At 45.9% G+C, this 25,422-nt stretch overlaps 1 protein-coding gene across 1 annotated transcript in view; it reads left to right on the top strand.

Moving 5' to 3' along the window:
* Positions 1–354: 354 nt before the first annotated feature.
* The window catches only part of UBXN10 (UBX domain protein 10), a 53,273-nt gene continuing 28,205 nt past the window's right edge, over positions 355–25,422 (top strand). Inside the window, exon 1 of the mRNA XM_086922191.1 lies at positions 355–680. The gene's annotated coding sequence lies outside the window, so the exon portion shown is untranslated. The remainder of the gene's footprint in view (positions 681–25,422) is intronic.

Below are 25,422 nucleotides of genomic sequence, written 5' to 3'. Positions count from 1 at the left end.
GGGTACAGCTGAGATTTGAAATTTGCACCAACTCTTTGCACGGTGCAAACCCCCCTTTCTTTCCTTCTCTACACATTCATTTTTCAGGCAAGGGGTGAATAAGTGATTGCCACCTCAAGCCACATAGCAGAGACGTTTTAAAGCCATCCATAACTCAGTTATATATTAGGTTTCATCTAATTTACATAAAATGTTGACATAAACAGGCGATCGTTACATAGGCGCATGCGCATAAAATTGTTTGCGCATGCGTAATGGAGGCAGAAGCACCATCTGACTGAAAGGTTATGTATCGGAACAGCGACTCGGAGATCACGCTCAGCCTGTGACCTGCCGTGCGTGTCACGTGACGGTGCGTGGTTGCTAGGGACGCCTAAGAGATACGTTTCTCTAATGGGAATCGAGGGCTATCCTATCCGGTTTACCTCCCCTCGCCTATGTATTGTCAAGGGCTTTTACAGGAGACGTACCGTAAAGTCCAAATTCGGAATATTTCCTTGTGATTCGGGAGTTGGCGGGGGCGATTTGGCATGTAAGGAATAGAGAGAAAAGACTTTCGAGACCCAGTTAATAGAGATAGCCAAGTCTTGAGGTACAGCGAGTTGACCATGGATTTGGCTAAAAGCCGTCGCAGAGGTAAACACGAAAGAAGCGTCTGAGGCTAGGCCAAAGCGAAAAAGGTAGGAACGCTCGAAGTGAAGAGGTATGTGTGACTAATACAAAGAGTGGTTCAGATATGGTTGTACTCAGAGACTGAATTGAAGAGAACGGAGGATGACGTAAAGACGAGGACAATAACGAAGGCGAAGAGGGGCCCGGCGCGGGTAATGAGTGGGCAGGACTAAGTTGAGCAGTGGCTGAGGTAAAGATGAGGGAGATTCTTGCATCGTAGATAATGAGACACTCTGCTCTTCCGCTGCACTCACCTCCATAAGTTGCACAGCTTGATAAAGTGTTTAGCATACATGCCAACATTTCAGGAGAGCAAAGTGGGAGATTTAAAAAAAAATCGGGAGAATGGGGCTTTGAATCTGGCTACTGGCATGCATGTATGGGCTTTGGAAGTGTGCTGCTGTAGGATCGGACATTTGAAACGCAAATGCACGTTTTTTTCTTACCTTTCAGAAGCATTGAGCATAGTGGCAGGCAGAGAGGGTGATGAAAGTGTTGGGCACTGGCCTGGCAGGTCGTTGGCAGTACATGCACCCGCCACCCCCCTGTGGCGGCCCGGGCTGAAACAGACCCCCCCCCCCTACTTCGCAGGTCTTTAAAAGACGATTCCCTTGTTAATGACGCTTTGTTGGTTTTCACCCCTTCGAGAGCCCCTGCATCTCAACTCTTAGCTGGAAGAATTAGCACTTTACACAATACCAAGCCCTGTCAGCTGAAACCCCCGAGGAATCGGGTTATTGCTTGTAGGAATCGGGAGGCGGGAGACTAGCCTTCAAATCGGTAGTCTCACGCCTGAATCGGGAGGGTTGGCTTGTCTGGTTTAGGGAATGGCATCCCTTTTTGTCCATCTCATTTATAGACACACTCCGATTCTGGGTTCACAGCATTTTAGATTGCTTCCACCCTCAGGAACAGTACAGAGCACTCTACGTTTAAATGGCGTCTAACAATAAAGCATGTTCATTTCATTTCAAAGGGTTTTAGGCACGCATTTTAAAGTAATAGTTCAACAGCTTTTTGCCCATACCCCTACGGTAGACCACACTTAGTGCCAGTCTAGATAGCATTTCTGATGCACTTGCTGTGCTCACTGTGCAACTGAAACCAAGCTACTCCTGACGGACGAACCCCTGTGAGGGTGAAACCGGTCTTGGGTTGCTTGTGTTCCACTTCAGGGAGGAACTGGGCTAGCAGTTCGGGTTGGACTGTTCCTATTGAAGCATGTTCAATGCTAATTTTCATATAGCAGGGTCCAAAAGAACAATTGTCTGTGGTTAGACAAATTCTCCCTTTTGTGTGTTTAACGTACTGCTCTAAGTGGCAAAGACTTGTCCAGACTTGGGTCCTGAGCTCGCTGAGCCACTGAAACCAAGCTACAACTGAATGACGAGCACCAATCAAGGTGAAACCAATCTTGGGTTGCTTGTATTCCATGTCAAGGAAGAACTGGACGTAGCAGATCGGGCTAAACTAATCTGTTTGAGCAGAATCACAACTGATTTGCATATGGCTCAAGCAAAACTTAGGTGGCATTGTGGGCAAAAGAATGATGGGTTGGAATGCTAACTGGAGTGTATTGCCAGTGATTAGACATATTGCAAGCAGGAATAAAAATAAACTTGTTTTCAAGGTTGCATGAAATTTTGTCTAGGAATTGGAGCAGTTCTGGTACGTAGTTTTTTCATCTTTTAGGAGTTTCTTAGCTGAGTTGACTGAAGTTGTTTGACACATTTTGTTTATTCTGGCAGTTGATTTTAAACTGCTTTAAACAGTGATCAGTCTAGTCAGTAATATCAGTAGTAAGGTTTATTTTTAATATTGTGATGTAGGTGATGATCAGCTCTGTATATGGCCTTTGGGTGTGATGTTTATGATTTGAGGTAGTGATTTAGGGGCATATTAACAACAGCCAGCAATAATTATCGCTGGCTGTTGTGCCCTGCAAAAGGGCGATAACCTTGCTGATATGACCCACAGGGTCGTATCAACATAATCCACCCCCAATGTTAGGGATGGCTAAGTCAGGATTTTAGCAGACGTTAAGTTTTGGCGAAAACTGCAGTTTTCGTCAAAATCTAATGTGTTCTAAAATCATGTGTGCTGCTTTGTAAATTTTGCGATGTGAACATCAGCGATATTTGCAAGGTAGTCAGTCCATCTTGGGTAAGCCCAATAACTCCCACTTTGCATCTCATTGGAGATGCAAAGTGAGGCGAACATGCGATTATGCATGTTAGCACCCTCTTGTAAATAGTGCACTGGTTTTATCTCTGCTTTTGTAGCTTTATAAGCCAAAAAAGCAGCGATAAAGCCCTTGTAAATATGCCCCTTAATATTCTGAACCTGCTCATATTTTGGCACTGCTCCTGATTAGTATTCGTGTAAGAGTGGTCTTCAGAGTCCTTAACTCTAATCAGAGTTAAGGACTCTGAAGACGCTGTTTGGTGGTGTATACTTTCATTTTATCACTAACATTTTGTTTTATTGCTTAATTAGTGTTTACAGGCTTTGGTTGTAACTTTATTATGCAGGAGGTGGGTGCCTGCTGTGCTTTTAGTCAATGGTTGTAGGCAATGCAGACACCAGTACCTATTTTATTGGGCTTTTTGATGTTTAGAATTGAATGCATTTTCAAGAGAAGCAGATTGATCACTAGTGTAGTAAACAGATTTTTTTTACCATGGTGAGAATATTAACCTTTTGCGTCTTCTGTTTGTAGCTTTTCCTATGCAGTATGCTGTATATCTGACTTTCAGTAGAGTGTTCGCTAGGATTCTGGCTTGTGTTTGGATGTCGGTGATTTAATGGTTTAAGTGAGTGGTGAACCGATGATTAGCTGTGTGTAGCAAAAGCCTCTTGTTGACCATTCCAAAAGCTCACAGTGGGTTACAGCCCACCCATTGCTTACCATTGTTTGGATTTTTTTATCACTCTCATTGGCATGCTTCTTATTCAACAGCTTGCCTTTCTCTTCTTGTGTTTGTCCCTCCCTTGGAGCATATCCTCTTTGCCATACTTTTGATTGGTAACAATATGAATATGTATAGTAGCAAGAAGAACCATTTTGTTCGTCAGCAAAGGTTATTAGTGTAGCACAACAAGAGGAATAATCCATGATTTACAGAATCACAGTAAATCGCCACAAGGTGCCCAAACTTAAACATCCACCATAAACCCATGAAAAGGGACACCATTATTAGTACCTGGGTGAAGACCTACAGATCAATATGAGTATCCCGTCTGCCCCCCCAACATTGTTAACATTGCAGGCAGTACTCTATTTCAGTACAAGTCGTTCAGTTTAACACATGCTGTCTATTGCCATGGCTTGTCTCAGTCCAGCCTTTCCCAAACCTTGACATGGATCTTGGATGTAATGCTGAAGGACATTGACCAGTAGGTAATGTCCTGCACTGTCCCACAGACGGTGAGCTTAGTGAGTTATGCCATTGCTGGTTTCCGTAAGTGTAAATCTACCAGATCTGCAAATTTTAGCACACCTGAATGCACAGATGTCTTGTGATTTGACCTTTGCATATCATTATTGGGCCTCTGATTGCACTCATGATATAATGATCTTAAGAAATAACAAAATACTACCTATCTTGGCAGTTTTACCCATGCAGGACCCGGATCCTAGTTGCTCATGGCACCACAGTGCTGGACAAATATTTAGCCAGAAGCGATATGGCCTTGGTCTGGATAGCCCTCACTTAAAACAATTTGGTCTCATCTCTGATTTATTTAAAGTGTCATTCATGTGTGATGTGTGTGCCTTATCCATTTCAATAAGTGCATTCCTTCTTCAGAGGCCATACATAATGTGTAAGACACTAAAATGAGCAACACAAAGTATTTTTTAGTCAGTCTTGTCTAATATCAATCTTGTTGCATTAAACACCCAGCTTTCCATTTTAATTGATCTCTGTTTACAAATAGAAACCAAAAGTAGCCTTTTTAGGCCGAGCCTAGCGTTGCAGCACACATGCACTGCTCGCTCTTCGAGGCATGCTGTAGTAGGGTATGTTGTCAAAGTGCTGTGGAAGACTTGCCCACTCTCCGCCAATATTTGTAATTGGCTGGTGTCAATGTCCCTGGTAAACTCTGGCTTCCAATACATTATAAAGCTTGTTAGTCCCGCCTTGGTACCGCCCTGTCTCCATTTGTTGCCACCCATAAGGACTGGACCTTTTACTTCGCTCCTAACACATAATGGTTTATCCAGTTGGTGAGCACTATTTACTTTATGGACAATGGAGGCTGTCCTACTCCAGGCACAATGTGCTTTGGTGCCTTCTTTACTCCCACCCCCCTCCCGTTGTTCGTGCCTTCCATCCCCCCTCCAGTTGTCCTTGCGTTCAAATAACCCCCCGCCTTCCCTCCAGTTGTCGTCATGCCTACCGTGCCTTCGCACTCGCGTTGTCCGTGCTACCCCCCCCCCCTCCGCCCCCCCACCCCACTTGTCCGTGATCACTACCATTTTCAAAGCAATAGGTCTCGCGTAAATGCGAGTCCTATTGCTTGGAAAATGCTTGTGACCATGGGGCTTAGACGAAAGGCAGACACAGACTTGGAAACCATCTTTAAGAATGAACCGGGATTCGCCTTTCCTCCAGCAGATCCTAATTAGTTATCTTTCAGCGTGCTGAGCACCTGGCCCCACAGATAACAGGGGAATGGGCAGGTGCCGAGGCCAGTAAAGAGGCTGGAGGTCCGAATTAGTACAAACCTTGCTGTTCCCCAATGCTGTGCTGCAGGTGTACATCGCGGATGGCTACTCATGCGGTCTGATTGCAGCCCCGCTTAATTCAGTCTTCACTGCAGCTCATTACGGGTTCATTAGTGCATGGGCCGGCTGCTGAATTACAAATAGGCCGGATACAAACCTGGCCGCCTAGTATCTTTGCCAATGGGACAATATTGTACACACAATGAATGGCTGACCTTAAGAGCCCATGGGCAGACTTGGGGCACTGCATGGGGTAACCCAGCACCACACACCGCAGTGCTGGCCTCTGATGGCGGCCCTTCAGCAGAGCAGTTTGTTCAGGCACAAGGAAGGACAGAGCTCTCCGTTTAAAAAAAAAAACGGTAACATAAAAAACAAGCATTTGCAATGCAATAGGTCTCGCATTAGGAAAGTTTGAGCTATTGGTCTTGTAAATGACAATTATTTTATTTATGTGTTGGTTTTTAAAATAGCTAAATTGATAGCTTTGTCATTTACCATAGTTATAACGTTTGCGAATGTGACACCTATAGCATTTGTAATGCAACATGTTTTGTATTTACGTGACTTAGATGTATTGATATCACAAATAACAATGGCTTTTAATTTTTTTAAATAATTAGTACTTAAATAAAAGTGATTGTAATTTATAATGGCAATAGCTTAAACTTTTGAAAATAACGTTTGTGTATTTTATTGTGATGAAAATCCAAGAACAGAAGTGATTTTTTTTTTTTATTTCAAGTCGTTTTTATTGAAATAGAAAAACAAAAAGGAAAAACAGTACAATAATTCTTCCAGTACACAAAATGTTCGATTCATCTATTGATAAGCACATACAGAAAATGAAATTAATATAAAATAAATCAGCTCTTGCTTGCATTATCATAAAACACATACCGACATAACTCTCAGTGCGTAGGTGTGGTGGTATAGGCTCTAGTGGATGACAACAAATGTACTCACAGGTGACATAGGCCGTTGTAACAGGTTCGCATGTATTGCATCAAGGCGGATCATAATGAAATGAGGATGCATCTAGTGATTTCCACAGCTTTCTATTGGATGGTTTCCATGAAGCTGCTTGTAACGCTGGATTATTAGCACCTCTCAGAAATGATAACCACTCCTGTCAAATTTTAAAGTTTACCTCTTTCGCACTTTTCCATTTGCATAGAACTACTTTGCACGCCAGTGCCAGCATTAAGTCCAAATGCAGGCGGTCTTGGTCATTTGATAACTGTGGGTCAAGCGCCCCTAGAATTACATATACAAAGTCCTGTACAGGCCGTATCTTGAATACGTGTTGAATGCAGTCAAATATTTTCCCCCAGTATATACGTAGAGAAGGACAATTGAAAAGCATGTGCGCAAGGTCGCCTGAGCCTGACTGGCAGTTCCAGCAGGTAGGCGAATCCCTTAATTTACATTTGAAGAGCTTATCTGGAGTCCAAAATGCCCTGTTTATTTGCATGTACTTTGTTTGAAATAGAATAGGTGAGACTTTATGGGTAAGGGCCGTCTTATGAATCACCTCCCAGTCAAATTCTATGCCTGTTAAATTTGGCTCAGCTTCCCATTTCAATTCGACCTTTCTGTGAGTTTTCCTGGGCAAGGGCAGTAAAAGTTTATACACCTTAGAGACGAAGTGACCTGCATGTACAAGACGTGGAAGATGAGTTACTAACCATGGTGTGTATGGAGAGAAGTTACGTGCCGTTAATATCGCTTTGATTTTCAAGAAGTCATAAAAATCCATCGGAGTGAGATCATGCTTCCGTTGCAGAGTCGAGAATGGGAGTGGATCTTTCACATCGTATAAGTCCCTTGCCATGTTAATGCCCTTCTCGGACCATGAATTCCAGAATAGTCTACCACCATTATACTTTAAATATGGGTTTCTCCAAAGTGATATAAAAGAGGATTTAGCGAATGTTAGCTTAGTGTTGTGTGTCTGATCAAGTCTAAGCAGACCCGTCTAGTGTTTAGCAGTATGTATTTGGAGTGTGGTAAATGCGATAGGTCCATAGTGAGAAGGGTTTCAAGTGGGGCATGGTTCACTAGTGATTCCTCAATATTGATCCATATGGGTGTGTAGTTTGGTGATTTAATTAACCATTGGGCTCCCTGTTTGCAGAGAAAGGCTGTTTGATAGTTCCTGAACGAAGGCAGACCCAGGCCTCCTTTGTCTTTGGCCAATTGCAATTTCTTTAGTGATACCCTGGCTTTCTTCCCACGCCACAGGAAATTACCAAACAGCTGGTCTACCTTGGTGATAAAGTTGTTCGAGAATGTCATAGGAAGCATGCTAGCCAGGTAGTTAACCAACGGAGTAGACATAATTTTAAGCGTCTCCGCTCTACCCAACCAAGAGAGAAATTTTGGAGACCAGCCTTCGAGCAGTGTGGATATCTTCTTTAGAGTCAGTTCTTCGTTTATTTTCAGGGTGGAGATCAAATCTTTGTCAAAGTCTAACCCCAGGTATTTGAAACACTTAGGCTGCCAAGTAAGACCAGAGTCCCCAATGATTCCCTTATCACCAATATTGTTCAGAAGTTTAACCTCTGTCTTGTCTTTATTGAGTTTGTACCCAGAGACCCTGGAAAAGTCAAGTCAAGTCAAGTCAAATAATTTATATAGCGCACTACATACCCAGAGGGTCTCAAGGCGCTTGAGGAGGGGTGGGGAATTACTTGTCGAATATCCACGTTTTAAGTTGCTTTCTGAATGCTAGATGGTTCTGAGTGAGGCGAAGGTGAGTGGGAAGTGAGTTCCAGGTTTTAGCTGCCAGGTAGGAGAAGGATCTTCCTCCCAGATTAGTCTTGTTGATCCGAGGTACAGTGGCAAGGGCTTGGTTGGAGGAGCGTAGCTGGCGGGAGGGGGTGTAGAAGGAAAGTCGAGTGTTGAGGCATTCGGGTCCAAGTTCGTAAAGTGCTTTGTGTGCGTGGGTTAGGAGGCGGAATGTTATCCTCTTATTGACTGGGAGCCAGTGGAGGTTTTTCAGGTGGCTCGAGATGTGGTCTTTACGCGGGATGTCTAGTATGAGTCTGGCTGATGCGTTCTGGATGCGTTGGAGTTTTTTCTGAAGTTTTGCGGTTGTGCCGGCGTATAGGGTGTTCCCGTAGTCTAGGCGGCTTGTGACCAGTGCGTGGGTGACCGTTTTTCTGGTTTCGGTGGGGATCCAGCGAAATGTTTTTTTGAGCATGCGAAGAATGTTGAAGCAGGATGATGAAACGGCGTTGACTTGTCTGTTCATCGAGAGAGAGGAGTCCAGGATGACGCCTAGGTTCCGTGTGTGGTCCGTCGGAATGGATGCTTTTCCAAGGGCCTCTGGCCACCAAGAGTCGTCCCAGGCGGGGGGAGAGGTACCTAAGATAAGGACTTCTGTTTTGTCTGAGTTCAGTTTCAGACGGCTGTGCTTCATCCACTCGGCAACTTCTTTCATTACTTCATGTAGGTTGGTTTTGGCGGTGGTCGGGTCTTTGGTGAGTGAGAGGATCAGTTGAGTGTCATCAGCGTAGGAGATGATGTTGAGGTTGTGTTGGCATGCGATGGTCGCGAGGGGGCTCATGTATACGTTGAAGAGGGTGGGGCTGAGTGAGGATCCTTGTGGAATGCCTCAAATGACTTCAGTGGCCTCTGACTTGAATGGTGGGAGGCGGACTCTTTGAGTTCTTCCGGCAAGGAACGAGGAGATCCATTCCAGTGCTTTTCCTTGGATTCCGATGTTTCTGAGGCGTTGTAGGAGGGTGCTATGACAGACTGTGTCGAAGGCTGCGGAGAGGTCAAGGAGGATGAGGGCGACTGTGTCTCCATTGTCCAGTAGAGTTCGAATGTCGTCTGTTGCTGCGATGAGGGCGGTCTCAGTGCTGTGTTTGGCTCGGAAGCCGGACTGTGAGGAGTCGAGGGATTTGTTGGTTTCGAGGAAGGTGGCGAGCTGGTTGTTGACAGCTTTCTCGATGACTTTGGCCGGGAAGGGTAGGAGCGAGATGGGGCGGTAGTTTTTGAGTTCGGTGGGGTCGGCTGTGGGTTTTTTCAGAAGGGCGCTGAGTTCGGCGTGTTTCCAGCTTTCCGGGAAGGTGGCGGAGTTGAAGGAGCAGTTGATGACGTCCCGGAGGTGAGGTGCTATGATGAAGTCTGCTTTGTTGAAGATGTGGTGAGGGCATGGGTCTGTAGGGGAACCAGAGTGAACGGTGTTCATCAGGCGGATGGTGTCCTCGGTGGAGATAGGGTTCCAGTCGTTGAGGGTGTTCGAGGGGGGTGAGGGTACGGCGGAGGGTTGTGAGGGTTGGTCTCTGGGTTGGTTGTCGAAGCTGTTGTGGATGTCTGCCATTTTGTCGTGGAAGAACGAGGCTAGGGAGTCGCAAAGGGTTTGAGAGGGAGTGATGTCGTTGGAGTTGGCAGAGGGGTTGGTAAATTCTTTGATGATGTTGAATAATTCCTTGCTGTTGTGGGCGTTGTTGTCTAGTCGGTCTTTAAGTGCAGCTTTCTAGGCAGTCCGGATCAGTTGGTGGTGTGTGCAGGTGGCGTTTTTGAAGGCGTCCATGGTGCTGGTGTTCGGGTCTTTTTTCCAGGCCTTCTCGAGGGAGCGACAGAGTTTCTTGGATTTCTTAAGATCATCGTTGAACCAGGGAGCGTTTTTGCAGCCTAGTTTGTTTTGACGTTTTTTCAAAGGTGCTAGGTTGTCGGCGCTGTTGGTTAGCCATTGAGTGAAGTTAATGGCTGCTTGGTTGGGGTTCGAAGAGTGGGCAGGGGGGTTTTGAAGAAGCGATGAGGAGATCTGGTCGATGGTGATTTTGTTCCAGTTTCTTCGTAGAGTGGGTTGAGGATGGTTGTGGTCTTTTTGTAGACAAAGTGAACGCAGCTGTGGTCCGTCCAATGGAGAACTGTGGTGTGACTGAAGGAGATATGTTTGCTGGAGGTGAAGATGGGGTCGAGTGTGTGGCCTGCGTAGTGAGTGGGGGTGTTAACAAGTTGTTTGAGTCCAAGGTTGGCGAGGTTGTCCAGTAAGGTGGTGGCGTTGCTGTCGTTGCTCTTTTCCAGATGAAAATTGAGGTCTCCCAGTAGAATGTAGTCCTCGGAGGGGAGGGCGTGTGGGGTGATAAAGTCAGTGATCTCTTCACTGAATTGTGCACGGGGTCCTGGTGGCCTGTAGAGGAGGGTGCCTCTGAGAGTGGTCTTGGGGTCGGTGTGGATCTGGAAGTGAAGGTGTTCGGCGCTAGTGAGGTTGACGTCTGAGCTGGTTGAGATGCGGATGGAATTCTTATGGACGATGGCGATGCCTCCTCCTGTTTGCTTGGTGCGGTCCTTACGAATAATCTTGTATCCTTCCGGGATGGCAATGGTGATGTCTGGGGCTGAGGAGGCGTTCATCCATGTTTCTGTTAGGAAGGCGACGTCCGGAGAAATGGTGTCTAGTAGATTCCAAAGGTCGATGGCGTGTCTGTGGACCGAGCGGGTGTTGAGCAGGATGCATTTTAGGTGGTTGGTGTCAGATCTCTGTTTGGTGTTCGTGGATGTGGAGTTGGTCTTGGTGCCGTCATATTTGCAGGAGTTGCATGTGAAGGGTCCATGGGTGTGTCCAGGAGCGGCTTGGGCGCAGGTGGGGAGACGGCCGGGATTAAGGGCTAAGAGGGTGGAGGCGTCGTATGTAATGCGGGTGGGGTGGGTAGGACGGGGGCCAGGGGGTCTGGCGCTGGGCGCGGGCTTGGCGCGGACGGGCGTAGACGGGCTTACCTGTGGCGCACCTTCGGCGCAACTGGCTGCGCGTAAAAGCATCTGTCATATATGGATAGTGGGGGGGGGGAGGGGCGAGGGAGGAGCAGCCGGGAGGCGGGTGCGGGGCTGGTAGGCGAGGCTAAACAACAACAACAACAATAAGCACAAAATGGCAGTGATACAAACAGCGCAGGACGAGATGGGGTACGGCGCTACAGTAAATAAATAAATAAACAGTGAAACCAAGTATGCTAAGAGGCGCTGCAGATAGCGGAGCGTGCACAGCAAGGTGAAAACGATACCAGCAGACAAGAGCGCAGGTATTGCCTCATCGGCTTTCTCGGGCAGAACAAGCACATCATCTGCATATGCCGTTAATTTAACCGTGCAGTCCCCAAAAGGGATGCCTACAATGTTAAGGTTGTTTCTTATATGGTATAAGAACGGCTCGATCGCTAATAACAACAATGATGGAGACAGGGGACATCCCTGTCTCGTGCCCTGCTTTAGACAAAAGGCGGAAGAAAAGGATCCGCCGGCTCTCACTCTCGCTGACGGACAGCAGTTTAGGGACATCACTAGTCTAGTAAATGTTTCCTCTAAGTTAAACTTATGAAGAACTGCTTCAAGGAAGGACCAATCAACCTTGTAAAAGGCTTTTTCAGCATCCAGTGTTATTGCTGCTGTGGATGTACCTAGCAATTTCGCCTTTTCTAAAACATGAGCCAGAATCCTTGTATTATCATTGGACAACCTATTTTTAAGGAAGCCTGCTTGAGATGGGTGGACTAACTGGGGAAGAACCTTCTGGAGGCAGGCGGACAGTATCATAACCAGGATCTTGCAGTCTATATTGATCAGTGAGATAGGTCTATAGTTTTTCGGGAGCGACGGGTCTTTCCCATCTTTAGGAATCACTGTAATTATTGCTTCTGCCATTGTGCCTCTGACCTCGCCTGTGTCATTTATTTCTTGAAATAGATGCTTTAGGGGCTTTATTAGGAGGGAGGGGAAAGTTTTGTCAAATTTAGCCGTGAAGCCGTCCGGGCCTGGTGCTTTCCCTGATTTCAGACTTTTAATTGCATTCCCTATTTCTAGAGCACTAATCGGGCCATTAAGACTAGTCTGGTCCTCAGCAGAAAGTCGTGGAAGATCACATTCATCTAGGTAACACTTAATCTTGTCTTCCTCCACCGTTTTATTCTTAGCATAAAGGTCTTCATAGAATACCCTAAACACCTCTGTTATTTTGTCTGGGTCCGAATGTGAGGAGCCTACGGTATCTTTAATGACACTGATCGAATTCTTTTGGATTTTAAACTTCAAATATGAGGCTAGGCTTTTACCAGCTTTATTAGAATCGCAGATCTTGAACCTCCTTCTGTTATCAAGCCAAACTCCCGCTCTCTCGCTGACTATTTTATTGTATTCGTATTTTTTATTCGCCAGGGCATGAAGAGACATATCATCTCTGTCTTTCAAATGTTTACTCTCTAGGTTTACAATTTCACTCTCTAGGGACTCCAGCTTTGTGTTATAATTTTTGTTGATTGCTGATCTGATTTTGATACAGACCCCCCTTATGGTGCTTTTCAAGGCCTCCCATCTAATGAGATCAGAAGTATCCCCTTCTTTGTTGACCTGCAGATAAGAGGAAATCTCCTCTTGTATTGTGGCCCGATGTTGTTCATTACTTAGAATTTCGTCATTTAGACGCCAAGACGTCTGACGAGATGAGGGTTTGACATTTGCTATGGATAAGGAGATGCAAGAGTGATCAGACATTACTCTGGGTTCTATGGTAGTGGACTCAATTCTAGGGACACCGTTCTGTGATATGAGGATATAATCGATTCGGGAGTACGAATCATGTGGTGCGGAGTAAAAAGTGTAATCCCTCCCTGTGGGATTTTGAAGCCTCCACGCATCCACTAAGTGAAAACGTTGACATAAATTGATAAAGGCTTTATGTGATTTATTTGATTTGAAGGGACAGTGGGAGTCTCTATCTAACGTTGCATCCATAGGGAGATTGAAGTCTCCGGCCAGTATGTGAACAGCATTATCCGGGATGTTTTCAATATGCTTGTTAAGAGCCTCCCAAAAATTAAGATCGCTAGTGTTAGAAGCATAAATGTTTGTGACGTAAAACTCTGTGTTGTCCTTACTCAACTTGGCCGTGACCCATCTCCCATCATCACTCGCTTCAGAGGACAGAAGCTCAATCTTAGATTTCCTGGCCACAAGAATCAAGACACCATTCTTTTTGTGCACAGCTTCTGCACCCACAACCTCATTATAAAACTTGTTCCTCATATGGCAGAACTGTTTAGACTCAAGTTTCGTCTCTTGTAGCTAGACAATATCACCTCTCAATCTCCGTATGTAGTCTAAGATCTTTTGTCTCTAAACAGGTTGGTTCATTCCTTTAACATTAAGAGATAATATCTTCAGTTTATCTACATTACATGCCCCTAACGGAGTACTAACAATTCTATGTGACATCAGTAGAATGCACCATCATAGTAGAATCATATATCACACAAGGCATCAGCAGTAGCATGTCAAAGAGACAAAATTCCTCGAGATCAATAAGGCCCATATACGTGATAGTACGATAGCAGAGCCCACAACCTCCCCCACCACCAAGTATTAAGACAGTAATCAATATGCAAGCACAAAGAAACAAAATAAAAAAACATAGAACATACATCCCAACCCAGAAACCCCACATCCCCCCACCCTCCCCACCCCACCTGTACGTAGTATGCATGGTGACTGGAGAGAGATTGCAGTGCATCCTCCCCGTGCGTGTACATATTTGAACAAGTTTGGAACAAATCAATTCCCACATCATACCTGCAGATTGCCGCTAACTAGGTTAACCTGGGTAAACCACGGTCTAGGGACCCACAACTAGGGCCTTCTTGAGAAGAGGCGTGTATATCATAGCTCCTGTTGATCTTAAGGCAACTGAAGAAAACAACAACAATATCAGCTGACATAGCCCCTCGGAGCACAGATGGTAATCGTACCAGCTTGCGGACAGATATCCAGTACCTGATGATCATTATACTAACAGGCAACGATAGAGCATTCTCCTTAACCAATGGAACAAAATCAATTGCAAACCTTACAGTCGTTATTATACCAGCAGGCATTGTAGAACTTTCTCCTTATCCACTAAATCAATAACAATTGCAACCATCGCAAAAGCCACTAAAGTGTAATATAACATAGTAAAAGTTTAGAGGTTCAGAGCTCCTCCATGTTGAGGAAAAGGGACACATATGAAAATTGCATGGAAAACGTGGATGAAGATCATTCACTTGTAACCTGAGGCCGAAGGCTGGCCTGCTGAGTCCTCAATGTTGCTCGTTTCCATGTCTAGGTCCTCAGGTCCGTCTAACATGTGTTTCAGTTTCAATGGATCTGAAAAGATGTGCGGAAAACCTTGGATAATCACCCAATATTTTGCTGGGCCCACGAAGCCATACTGGAAACCTCTCTTCTTCAACATCGGTCGGAGTGCCAAGAACGCTTTCCTAACATCAACTGTCTCCTTGCTAAAATCCTGTGATATGTAGATTTTAGATGACTTCCACAGGATATGGTTGTTTTTCCGCATAAAGCTGAGAATTTGCTCTACATGTTGGTAGCGTAATGGTTTACACACAATGGCTCTAGGGCATTTTTGAGTCTTACTTATCCTGCCCGGCACTCTATGCGCTCTGTCAAATTCTAACGGATGGACAAAGGTCATGTTAGTAGCTTGGGTAAACCATGATTCTAGGAAGTGAAGTATTAAAAAAAATTTGTGACATTTGTAATAAATCTTGAAACATTGAGAGAACATATTTGAACCAGTGATGCTGTGGTGGTGCTGAGTGATGCTTTGGTTGCACTGAGTGATGCTGTGGTTACACTGAGTGATGCTGTGGTTGCACTGAGTGATGCTGTGGTGGTGCTGAGTGGTGCTGTGATGGTGCTGAGTGGTGCTGTGGTGGTGCTGAGTGGTGCTGTGGTGGTGCTGAGTGGTGCTGTGGTGGTGCTGAGTGGTGATGTGGTGGTGCTGAGTGATGCTGTGGTGGTGCTTGGTGGTGCTGCGGTGGTGCTGTGGTGGTGCTGCGGTGGTGCTGAGTGATGCTGTGGTGGTACTGCTGAGTGGTGCTGTGGTGGTGTTGCTGAGTGATGTTGTGGTGGTGCTGTGGTGCTGAGTGGTGCTGAGTGATAATGTGGTGGTGCTGAGTGATAATGTGGTGGTGCTGAGTGTGGTTCCCCTGAGTGATGCTGTGGTGCTGCAATAGATAGAGTGAGGGCGATAGATAGCTAGAGGGAGGGCAATAGATAGATAGAGTGAGGGCGATAGATTGATAGCGTGAGGGCGATAGCGTGAGGGCGAGAGATAGCGTGAGGGCGAGAGATAGCGTGAGGGCGAGAGATAGCGTGAGGGCGATAGATAGAGTGAGGGCGATAGATAGATAGAGTGAGGGCGATAGATAGATAGAGTGAGGGAGATAGATAGATAGAGTGAGGGCGATAGATAGATAGAGTGAGGGCGATAGATAGATAGACTGAGGGCGATAGATAGACTGAGGGCGATAGATAGATAGAGTGAGGGCGATAGAGTGAGGGCAATAGATAGATAGATGGAGGGCGATAGATAGAATGAGGGCGGTAGATAGATAGAGTGAGGGCAATAGATAGAGTGAGGGCGATAGATGTGTGTGTGTGGTTGTTTGTGTGGTTGTATGTGTGTGGCTGTATGTGTGTGGCTGTATGTGTGTGGTTGTATGTGTGTGTGGTTGTATGTGTGTGTGATTGGGAGTAGTTGTGTGTGTGGTTGGGTGTGTGTATGGCTGTGTGTATGGCTGTGTGTGTGGCTGTGTGTGTGGCTGTGTGTGTGGTTGTATGTGTGGCTGTGTGTGGTTGTGTGTGTATGAGAAGGAGGTGGGTGGAATAGAGGGAGGGCGATAGATAGAGGGAGGGCGGTAGAGTGAGTGAGGGCGGGTGAGTGAGGGCGGTCGAGTGAGTGAGGGGGCGAGAGGGTGTGTGAGGGGGTGTGAGGGTGGGTGGGGTGTGATGGTGTGTGAGGTTGAGGGGGTGTGAGGGTGAGGGTGTGTGAGAGTGGGGTGTGTGAGGGTGTGAGGGTGAGGGTGTGAGGGTGAGTGAAGGTGTGTGGGTGGGTGAGGAGGGTGAGGGTGAGTGAGGGTGTGTGAGGGGGTGAGAGGGTGTGTGAGGGTGAGAGGGTGTGTGAGGGTGAGAGGGTGTGTGAGGGTGAGAGGGTGTGTGAGGGTGAGGGGGTACGTGAGGATGAGAGGGTGGTTGAGGGTCAGGGGTGCGAGGGTGTGTGAGGGTGCGGGGGTGTGTGAGGGTGAGAGGGGGTGTGAGGGTGAGAGGGGGTGTGATGGTGAGAGGGGGTGAGAGTTTAAGTGAGGGTGAGAGAGGGTGAGTGAGGGTGAGGGGTTGTGAGGGTAAGGGTGAGGGGGTGTGTTAGGGGGTGTGGGGGTGTGAGGGTGAAGGTATGTGAGGGTGAGGGTATGTGAGGGTGAGGGGGTGTGAGGGTGAGGGGGTGTGAGGTTTAGCGGGTGTGAGGGTGTGTGAGATTGGGGTGGGTGAGGGTGAGTGAGGGTGTGAGGGTGAGTGAGGGTTGTGCATAGAGGAGACGAGTAGGGTGAAAAACTGAGCCATTGCTGGGACTTTTCTGGTAAAATACTTGATGAGAACCCAGGCCAATATAATGCTGTCTTCTGCGTGCAAGTCTGCCAAGTCATGGCGTATTCGGCAGTGGTGCGAGTACGGTGAAAAACGGAGCCATTGCTGGGACTTTTCTGCTCGTAACTATATAAAAAAAAAAGAATGCTGTCTTCTGCTTGCAAGTCTGTCAAGTCATGCCGTATTCGGCAGTGGTGCGAGTACGGTGAAAAACGGAGCCATTGCTGGGACTTTTCTGCTCGTAACTATAAAACATTTTTTTTTTAAATGCTGCCTTCTGCTTGCAAGTCTGTCAAGTCATGGCGTATTAGGCAGTGGTGCGAGTACGGTAAAAAACTGAGCCATTGCTGGGACTTTTCTGCTGACGAAGACGGAAAGAGGAGGTGAAAAGGGAGGGTCCGGCTGGGATCAGGGAAAGAGGCTAAAAGGGCTGAAAGGGAGGGGAGAATGCACAGAGCGCATTCCAATGAAGTCTGGTGCGAGGCGTGGGGGGTTCCATATAGTAGCAGTTGGCCAACTGTTGGTGTGGGTTATTTCCCCAGGATAGCTCGCTGGAATCAGCATATGATGCAGAGAAGTGTGCATCCTGCAGGTCTCAGGTTCAAGATACTTGCAGGGCCGACGCTACCTTTCATTCTTCTGAGATGGGTAAAATGAGTGCCGCCAGCTTCGTACTAATAAAAACACTTTGGATTGATTAGGCTAAGAAACCTAGCGCCTACAGCAGGCTAGCGCTATGCCGACACTAACTACATGGTTCATCATTACCACTGATTTCCAGTTATCAGGAAGAGAAGGAGCGATGATTTGAAGCTGTCACCGGAAACAAATCAATTAACTGCTTACAACAAATCCCTGCTGCATGTGGAGCGGGAAAGCTGCCAGGAAATCATTTATTCGAAGCAACGAACGCCAGACAGGCACCATGAGCGTGCCTATAACTACTTTCAAACCTGTTTCCGCATCTCAGACGCTTAGGGGGAAAAAAAGAATCTGCTTGCACAAGTCCACTGTATAAAATAAAGTTACTAAAATTAACTCATAATGTAGGGCCGACGCTGCCTTTCATTCTTCTGAAATGGGTAAATTGATTGCTGCCAGCTTTGTAATAATAAAAACACTTGGGATTAATTAGGCTAAGGAACCTAGCGCCTACAGCAGGCTAGCGCTATACCGACACAACATGGTTCATCATTATCACTGATTTCCAGTTATCAGGAAGACAAGCAGCGATGATTTGAAGCTGTCACCGGAAACAAATCAATTAACTGCTCACAACAGATCCCTGCTGCAATAGGAGCGGGAAAGCTGCCAGGAAATCATTTATTCGAAGCAACGAATGCCAGACTGTCACCAAGAGCGTGCGAATCACGATTTTCAAACCTGTCGGCTTTCCTCGCCCTCACTAAACATTCTGCGCAGACAAAAAATACACACGTGTTTCCCCATCTCCGACGCTTAGGGAAAAAATGATTTGCTTGCACAAGTCTACTGCATAAAATAAAGTTACTGAAATGAACTCACTGAAGCTATAATATTTACAAAATCATAAATGTTGGAATAATCGCCAAAAGCAACGCAATTTGTAGTAAAAATGTTGACAAAAATTAAAGCATTTTGCAGCAAAATAAACAAGCATTTCAGACAAAAGCACAGCGGCGCGTTAAGATCATATTAACCTAATACAGGATAAGGAATTGTAAGGTAATATTTGTTAAAAGCATGGGGCATTGGAAAATATGATGGTTGTGTTGAATTATCAGGAAGGTGAATTAAAAGCGAACCCCCAAAATATTTATTCTAATGTTAAATTAGAAATACTTGGTAGCAAGAGCAGAGCAGGGAATGACACACTTGGAAAGCAGCCTGGCGCAAGGATGGCATGGTTACTTAACGTGTCAGTATTCCGTATGTACATTTGAGGGTAAAAACACGATGGACATTAACGTAAATGAAAGTTTCATTCTGTGAGGTGAATTCACATACAGTTTACTTTTGACACAGTCCTGCTGCAGCTTCGAACCCTTCCCGTCCCATAGTAGGGCTGAGCAGAACCCTGCTGTCCGCCGTGTTTACCAAAGATAAATCAAATTTCTGGAGTGCGGGCAAATTTGGAATTGGACGTAAGGAAAATGTCCACGTACATTTCAAGATGCCCACAAGGCAAACTCTAAACTGAAAAGGTTACTGGGCAGATATTTTCCATTTACCGTGACGAAAACATGAGTCAGTTAAAGAGAATACAAAACAACAAGCTCTCGGCATTGCTGGGGGGGTGGGGGGGGGGGCGGACGGGGAGCAGCAACCTTGGATGTCTGTAAGATAGACAAATGCTGGCGCGCGTAAGAAAGAGAAGTGGAAACGCGAGACACGGCCGCCAGGCCATTAAAGTGAAAGTACGGCCGCCCGGTGGGCTGTGAATAAATTAGGGGAGGAGAAATGCCTGAGGCAGAGCGCACGCTGGGGAAGCTTGTGGGAGGGAGGCTGATGGCTTTGATGTGCATTGTGCACACTCTTTTTTTTCACAGGCACAGCATCAAATCGCCGCCAATGGTTAAGCTCTGGTTAAGCCCCACTATCTCTCGCAAGCTCAATGCGCAAGCGCATTGACAGGCTCGACCTAAAAAATATATGCATGTCAACACTGCTGTTCATTGAATAAACGTACTTTGTCAGATTTCATCCTGTGGTGCAGTTGTCTCCTAGTCAGGCATCTTCTTGATGGTATATATATATATTTTTTTTTTCACTGAAAAAACCATAAGTTTCAGGCACGTTATAGTTAGAAATTAGCATTTAAAAAACCTTAGAAATTCACTGAAAAAAACCATATGTTTCAGGGACGTCATAGTTAGTTGGACATTTCTCTTGTACAAAACCATAGAAATTTCACTGTTATAGTTAGTTCAGCCAACTATAACTCGCGTCCCCGCAATGCACTGCTGATGACGTCACATATTACATCATTCATGACCTGGTCAGTGACATCACTGTTGACATCTCTAATGACATCACTGATGTCATAAATGATTACATCAACCAGTGACTGTGTTTCTTTAAAGGTTAAATATTTATTATATATATGCCAAGGTTTATTGAAGATGAGTGGGTGTATAAGTGTCTGGATGGAGGATTTAGTAGGTGTGTGACTGAATGTTTAAGTGAGTTATTACATGTGTCTTACTGAATGCATGGGTTAGTGACTAAACTGTATGAATGTCTGTATCAGTCTGTCTGTTGATGTATAAGCTGCTGCATGGGTTGGTCAGTAGCTACATGAGTGTCTATATGGGTTATTGATTGGTTGCCTGAGCATTTGTATGGGTGCCTGAGTGTGACTGTGTGTGTGGGTGGGTGGGAGGGAGGTGTGTGACTCTGTGGATAGGTGTTTGAGTGGTTGTTTCACTGGGTGTATGGGTTCAAAGTGCATGTGGAAAAAGCTGTATGGGTGGGTGAGTGTGCGTATGGGTGTGTTGGTGAGTGAATGGATGTCTCAGTTGTACATGTCCAAGTAACTGTATATGTAAAAGGCAGTGTATGTGAGAGTTGGAGTATATACATGACTATACGTTAGATTCAGTGATTACGAGAGGGGCTGTATGGATGGGTGTGTACTTGTATCAGTGATTGTATAAGAGAGTAAGTATGCGTTTGTTTCTGTTTGAATAAGTGATGTGGTGTGTGTAAAACTGTATAGGTCACTAAATGGAAGTGTGCTTTATTCTTTGCATGACTGACTTGGTGTGTGAGTAACTCTGGATGAGTGGTGGTGTGTGAGTGTCTATATAGGTGTAAGAGTGCATATGATAGAGTTGTATTGATGAGTGACTACATGTATGAGTGATTGTATGGGTGAAGGAGTGGATTTGTGTGTAGACCTAGGAATCAGTGAAGGCATATGTAGTAACTGGTATTGGTGTGCCTATGGTTTTGAAAATGGTAGTCTGTATTTTACAGTGTGTGTATCAAAGGTTATATTGGAGTGTAAGGAGGTGCATCAGATTTCCACGTGGATGATGTCATCAGTGATGTCACTGGCCATGTCATGAATGATGTAATATGTGACGTCATCAGCAGTGCATTGCGGGGGCGTGAGTTATAGTTACCTGAACTAACTATAATGACGGAATTTCAATGGTTGAGTGAAAAGTCCCACTAACTATAACGTCCCTGAAACCTATGTTTTTTTTCAGTGAATTTTTAAGGTTTTTAAATGCTTATTTCTAACTATAACATAGTAGACTCGTTTTCAGAGTGGTGGAGAAAGGCGAGCGTGGCCTCCAAACACCTTTTGGCAATCCCACTGTGTGGGATTTACTGAAGGTAGCAGGAGGGGTAATTAGCCCCCAACGTCAATCTTGGGGGCAAACTACCCCTTTTATTACCTCCAGTAAGTCCCACACAGCAAGATTGCTAATTTGTTATATCCGGCCCGACCCCTCCCTTCACCACTGTGCAAACGAGCCCCCTGGTGCATTTTAAATTAGGGGATTAAGTCCCCTTGAATCCTGAGGGTCCCAGGGGGCCAAGTAGCCCACCAGGTACCTCCATTAGGCGCCACAGAGCTTTGTTGTAGAGAGTTGTTTCAAGGCCACGCCCCTTTTTACACCACGCTGCAAACAAGGCTTCGATTCAGAAAAGGGGGTGGTGATGAACAGAGTGTCTGAATTAAGCAGACCACTCTTACCCAGTCCAAAGATCAGGGCTTGATCCATCACCGTTATTTATCTCACTGCACCATCCCAGCTCAGAACCTGGCTATATGCAAATCAGTCTGTCCCTGGCCCAGTGCATCATGGGAACAGGGCAGACTAAACTACCAAGCCAATTCTTCACCAGAAAGGAGACAAGCTACCGGGGACCGGTTTCTGGCATTTCAGCCGTCTTCGGCCCGGCTTGCATGAATCCTGATGGTGCAGTGAGAAAGGGACTCATGTCTGAGTATACCCTGCCACACCTATAGTGGCCAAAAATGATTCAGAAAAGGGGGTGGTGATGAACAGAGTGTCTGAATTAAGCAGACCACTCTTACCCAGTCCAAAGATCAGGGCTTGATCCATCACCGTTACATATCTCACTGCACCATCCCAGCTCAGAACCTGGCTATATGCAAATCAGTCTGTCCCTGGCCCAGTGCATCATGGGAACAGGGCAGACTAAACTACCAAGCCAATTCTTCACCAGAAAGGAGACAAGCTACCGGGGACCGGTTTCTGGCAAACAAGGCTTCTGGCACACTGCTGCACGGAGGATGAAGTCCACTTGTGTCCTGAGGTCCTCAGGACACAAGAGGCCCTAAACCCTCCCTGCACCACTGTGGAAACACGCCCCCTGGCACGTCATAAGTTGGGGGATTAAGTCCCCTTGAATACCTCCAGTAAGCCTCACATATTTTCCAAGAACTAAGTGTTCCTACGTAGTTCGCAAGTCGCAGCATGCCTACATCCACAACTGATTAAGAGGACTACAATGATGAAGCATGCCACCTAGGGGTAACCCTGGTGAATGAGAGGACTCTGGAAATAATATTTCTCTTTCTGGAAAGAGGGTTTTTCCACACATGTTTAGTGGAATCCCTGTTCTTCCTTTGGTTAGGTTTCTGATTCCAGAGTTTTTCTATCTTCACCGCTGCCGCCGCAGACAACCCTGAACTCGCCGAAGGGGAGCTTCCCTGCCCACGTTCCTCATGTCTTCCCCCTTACTACTAGCTTCCAGCGTTCTCTTCTCCAGCGATGCCATGCCCCTTAATTCCAGCGGCACCATCTACCAACCACGCATCGTCTCGAATGACTAGTGAGTTACCTTTAGCTACAAAAGGCCTGACCTTGTCGGCCTTGTTGGAATTCCCGGCGGCAGAACATGACTCTACGCTACACTGTGACTTGTTGGTCATATCCCCAAGTTCCTGTTATGTTCACTTCATCACAGTTTTAACAGGTGCCCTGTTTTTACTATATAAATAAATCCACAAGGGCATGTTGCACTGTGCACAAAGTATTTTGAGTCGCAAATTGCAAAGGTCTGTGTTGGCTCTTTGCCCGTGTCTGACTGATATATACTGTGTAAGAAATTGGGCTATTAGTTGCAAATGCATTAATTATAGATAAAAGCATTCCAGTGTTAATCAGTAATACTGTCAATAAAGCCTTTCAGTTTGAAAACAGGTGTGTCAGATTCTTTCTTCACTCACTATAGGCCACATAATGCAGCCCTAGGACCAACCACAAGGGGTCCCTACACTTCAGAACTCAAGAGCAGAAGTGCTTCCAAACAACAAAAACCTTTCCTGGGGTCATAGTTGGAGGGCCCAAGTAGACAGGGTTAGTTTTTGTAAATATATTATGGGGTTCAGGTGGCTCCTGAACTTCTGCAGCCCCCATATACAGTCCTTAACCTTTGTTGGTGGTGCCTTTGCCATCGTTGGGCCACATCAAGAAAATATTTATGCCCATGTGGGATAATATAGTGCACCCATAGGTTAACCCTCCAACTTCCCTCAGGAGGTAATTTCCCTCAACTGGTCCTCAGGAGGCATAAGGGGGCCTGTGCCCCTGGCAATGGAGAGACCCTTCCTGGTCCTGGAAATCTTCTGGGTTTGAAGTCCTTAGTCCATCCTTGCAGGGCATCAGATAGCTTCTTTGTCCAGCTGGTTTACTTTTTGCCATTGTCCTCTCCATTTCCAGAATATTCTGATCTATTTCTTCCTTGTACAAGGCAATTTGTGTGGGGGGGCCGAATGTTCTGGGTGACCGGCATCCTGGCCTTTCTTCGGATGAAACACCATCCCCCAACCCTCTTGTACAGCAATTTAGGACAATCCAAGATGGTGACTTGAAATTTTCTCTGTTATGAGCTCCTCTGAGGGCCACCGCTTTTCCCCTAATTGACACTGCTGCCTGATCCCTTCACACCAAAACTTCAAAGACTAGCCCCTGCTGTGTTGGCTCCAGAGGTCTAGGCTGTCTCCTTTGTTCCCATGAGCCTTGGCTGTCCCAGCCCAGGTGCAATGTGACAAGTTTATTATCAGTAGCAGGTTTCCTCCGGATCCCTTCCCTTTCCCAGGAGCTGAGTCAATCACTGTTGATTCCTCTTTTGTGTGGGGAAGCATTTGATCCCACTGCTGGGAAGCAGTGTAATTAACTTCTTCTAGTAGGAGGGTCAAAGGCCTGAAATCTGCTTACGAGCTGAACCAGAAAAATATAATAAACCTTGAATTCCCTTAAGGTGTGTATATGGATTAATGGGGACTGCAAATTCAAACTTGGGTGTTGGAAATTTGCTCTTTGCGGGTCATCCCAGATTTTTGCCTTCTATTGCTGAACCCATAGGACTCTATGCATTTTACCTCTGTCAATAAGTGGTAATGTGATTGTGTTCTTTCTTTTAAACATAGTAGAAATGGCATACATAATTTATTATACGTCCCTTGTATATGGTCCTTGGGCCTGTAAATTGCATGCTACAAGTGAGCTGCAGCACTCATTGTGCCACCCACTAAAGTAGAACTATGAAAAATGTCTCCAGGCCTGCCCCTTGAGCCATTGTGTGCAGTTTTGTACTGCCATTTCGACCTGGCAAAAGACACCTTTCTGGTACTTATACGTCACCCCTAAGATAGGCCCCAAATCCCAATAGGGCAAGGTTCACTGTATTTAAAAGGTAGGACATATACATGTAATGTTTTACATGTCCTGGCAGTGAAATACCCCAAGGTTATTTTTGACTGAAGCAAGGCTGACTCTCACATAGGAAAACACTGGGTTACATTATTGAAAATGATAATACTTAATTACATTTAGGGAGCAGCTACAAAAATGATTCACGGGCTCATTATATTAGTAAATTAAAACCCAACTCATTGATGAAGTTGGATTTTATATTACTTTTTTGAAAATGACACTTTTAGAAAGTTGTCATTTTCCTGCCATATGGAAATGTGCCTTCCCGCCAGTGTCCAGTATCACCTGACTGTTGAATGGCTTCCCTCTTGTGAGTTGTGGATTGCTTCAGAAAGTGGAGAAAGGATGGTAGTGTGGAGAGGTGTTTTTCTTCCTTTAGCAGAATGGCCTGGAGAGTTGTGTACAAGCCCCTTCCTGAGATTCAAAGGATTCCTACCCTTTCACTGGCATATGTGGCTCACACCTAGGCCTGCCTCCGTTTGTCTTTCTAATCAGCTTGGCTCCAAACCCAGTGGAAGGGAGGAACTGACCCAGAACTGGTCTGGAGTGACCACAGGGGAGGGTTTGCCTATTGCCATACCACACCTATGGGTGAGCGCAGGGAGCTCTGAGCATGGGAAGAAGTGTTCTTCTATGTTGGATTTAGGTAGAAAAGGGCTCTGTGGGATAATTTACATTAAAACACACATGAAGTGCTGCAAAAGTAGGTAGTGTCACCCCTGGAAACCTTTACTGCATTGTTTATAGAGTGGCCGGGGGTTTTCCCCACCCACAGACTGGCACTGGTGTAACTGTGGCACCCCAGGTACCCTCCTGAGAACATTCTTGGATATGTGAAGAAATGATAGACTTCCCTGCTAGCTGGAGAACCTGAAGTAAGAGTTGAACTACTTTCCTCGAACACAGGGC

This window comes from Lissotriton vulgaris, chromosome 5 (assembly GCF_964263255.1).
Source record: "Lissotriton vulgaris chromosome 5, aLisVul1.2, whole genome shotgun sequence".
NCBI lineage: Eukaryota > Metazoa > Chordata > Amphibia > Caudata > Salamandridae > Lissotriton > Lissotriton vulgaris.
Note: the sequence above shows the minus strand (reverse complement) of the source record. Positions and strands in the feature narration are given on the sequence as shown.